Consider the following 3396-nt stretch of genomic DNA (forward strand, 5'->3'; position numbering starts at 1 on the left):
TGCACTACCCCAGCCAGACTCTCCCTGCTCAGCCCGCGCTCCACGTGGCAGAGTTAACACTACCAAAGATCCTACACACTTTCGTTCTTCACACGACCTATCGATGTATTCGTTCGATAGCATAGTTTTCCCTAGGCAAGACCCAGCGTAAAATACAAATAATATTTACAAAACAAACCAATTATACATCGACATAAATATATATATATATATATATATATATATATATATATATATATATATATATATAAAACAATTACAATATATAAAGAAACAGAAATGTTATATCTTTAGGTAACAAAATAAGGAAAAAAGTTATGGTACAATAGATGGCAATACGAGGATATGCATTTCCGTCGTTACAAGCGCTGGCAAAGTCAGGGTAGTTCGTATACTTCAGAATCCAAAGAATCTGTTCCAAAGTTGACAGTAATATTGCTGGACCCGAGCGCGCGAAGAGTCAGTAGCAGAGAGAGAAAGAAATAGAGAGAGAGAGAGAGTTGCTAGTGTGGTGTGGTGAAGCAGGGAGACACACTGTCGTTTCTCAGGACATAATTGAGAATGCTCGAAATGGTGTTTTAAGCAATGCAAAAGATTATGAATGAGTGAGCAAGCACTTCTCTATGCTCAGTACAATGCACATGAGAAGAATTGGTAACTAAATGAGAGTATACTATCCAAAATTATTAAGAGTGGCTCATCGTTAAGGAAGAGACTAATGCTAATAACGGTCGTTACAAAATCCAATATGTCGCCCGACCTGCGACATGCCACAAAGTAAGATCAAAACAGTCATCTTTACATTTATATAAGGGACCGATGGCATTTGTAGTCTGGTCCCTTCAACCCCCAGAAACCAACCAACCTACATTTCTGTACATGGCATTCCAGCGTGGTAATTTCAGCACTTTGAACATTACAGAGTTTTTCGTAGATGAGCTAAAAACTTAATCTGTGCTGCTCATTATCCAATTCACAAACCATCAATGGGGTAGTATTCCTTCATAGTTATTATCGCAAGAATCATAAGTGAAAAAGATAAGGATAATTCCATGAAGAGAAAATTGATTATATTTGCAGTTAAATGAAGTAGCTCATGAAACTAGATGCAGCAGTAAATGAAGTACTTTATGTATTGTAACGCTTCTACTGCATCCAGTCAATAACCATTTAAAATAATTCACAACGTAAAGTGCATATGCGACTTAGACGAATGTGACAGTTATAATTTTTTATATGTTTTATGTGTTTTTGACTTTGATAACATTGGCATTGCAAAGGTATTTCTTGTTAATTAATGAAGTAATTAAAAACTTTTACCAGTTAACATTTATTAGGAAACAGTGATTCGTTGTGCTTATTTGTTTCATAGAACCTGAGGACACGAAGCATTACGGTGAGCGACGTCATTAACTACATCTCACGTACAGCGTTGGTAGCTCGTAACCTCTGTTGGTTTTTATAAGTTGCAAGTATTGTCAGCGCTTTTCTAATTAACAGAAACTCATTTTGTCACTCGTGGCTTCTACATCCAAACTCCTGCGTCCGAATTTTCTGGCGCTACTGCCTTCCTGTACACTTTTAATTACACTGCCGAAAAAAAAAGAATTTAGCACCCTTGGAAAGACGACGTCGATTTTGATACGATGACGGCACATGTCACCTGGGGGGATAGCAGGTGTACTGATAATGGTTCCAACGGCGTCGGTTTACAGATAGCGTAGTTGCATGGCTACCAGAGCGCCACCTGCTTCTACCCTTTAATAGTGAATGGTTCAAATGGCTCTGAGCACTATGGGACTTAACTTCTAAGGTCATCAGTCCCCTAGAACTTAGAACTACTTAAACCTAACTAACCTAAGGACATCACACACATCCATGACCGAGGCAGGATTCGAACCTGCGACCGTAGCGGCCGCGCGGTTCCAGACTGTAGCGACTTTAACCGCTTGGCCACCACGGCCGGCAATAGGGAATGCTCACAGCCAGAAGGGTCAGTGTGGTGCACACGTGTGAAGCAGGCAGGCACCCGTGCTTCATACAGCCAACTGAGCCAGTTTGAAAGGGGATGAAATTATGCTCTTCCGAATGGTGGGATAGTCCTCTCGAAGCAGGGCCACGCAAGTTAGACGTGCTACGTCAGTTGTGCAACGATGTCGTTATCAGTGGTACGTAAACATTCTCGCATCAGTAGATGAGGTTCTGCACGTCCACGCAGCATAGACGCTCGCAGGGATCGCCATATTGTAATGATAGCAGTGTGTGCCGCCCCCGGTGAAAATATTGAAAAAATTAAACGCAAATATTAAAAAGATTTAATATGGACGAGAGCTTTTATCTCGATGTGAAATACACTACTGGTCATTAAAATTGCTACACCAAGAAGAAATGCAGATGATAAACGGGTATTCATTGGACAAATATATTATACTAGAACTGACATATAATTACATTTTCACGCAATTTTGGTGCATAGACCCTGAGAAATTAGTACCCAGAACAACCACCTCTGGCCGTAACAACTGCCTTCATACGCCTGGGCATTGAGTCAAACAGAGCTTGGATGCCGTGTACAGGTACAGCTGCCCATGCAGCTTCAACCCGATACCACAGTTCATCAAGAGTAGTGACTGGCGTATTGTGACGAGCCAGTTGCTCAGCCACCATTGACCAGACGTTTTCAATTGCTGAGGGATCTGGACAATGTTCTAGCCAGGGCAGCAGTCGAACATTTTCTGTATCCAGAAAGGCCCGTACAGGACCTGCAACATGCGGTCGTGCATTATCCTGCTGAAATGTAGAGTTTCGCAGGGATCGAATGAAGGGTAGATCCACGGGTCGTAACACATCTGAAATGTAACGTCCACTGTTCAAAGTGCCGTCAATGCGAACAAGAGGTACCGAGACGTGTAACCAATGGCACCCCATACCATCACGCCGGTGATACGCCAGTATGGCGATGACGAATACATGCTTCCAATGTGCGTTCATCGGGATATCGCCAAACACGGATGCGACCATCATGATGCCGTAAACAGAACCTGGATTCATCCGGAAAATGACGTTTTGCCATTCGTGCACCCAGGTTCGTCGTTGAGTACACCATCGCAGGCGCTGCTGTCTTTGATACAGCGTCAAGGGTAACCGCAGCCACGGTCTCCGAGCTGATCGTCCATGCTGCTGCAAACGTCGTCGAACTGTTCGTGCAGATGGTTGTTGTCTTGCAAACATCCCCATCTGCTGACTCAGGGATCGAGACGTGGCTGCACGATCCGTTACAGCCATGCGGATAAGATGCTTGTCATCTCGACTGCTAGTGGTACGAGGCCGTTGGGATCCAGCACGGCATTCCGTATTACCCTCCTGAACTCACCGATTTCATATTCTGCTAACAGT

This window comes from Schistocerca nitens, chromosome 7 (genome assembly GCF_023898315.1).
Source record: "Schistocerca nitens isolate TAMUIC-IGC-003100 chromosome 7, iqSchNite1.1, whole genome shotgun sequence".
NCBI classification, from domain to species: domain Eukaryota; kingdom Metazoa; phylum Arthropoda; class Insecta; order Orthoptera; family Acrididae; genus Schistocerca; species Schistocerca nitens.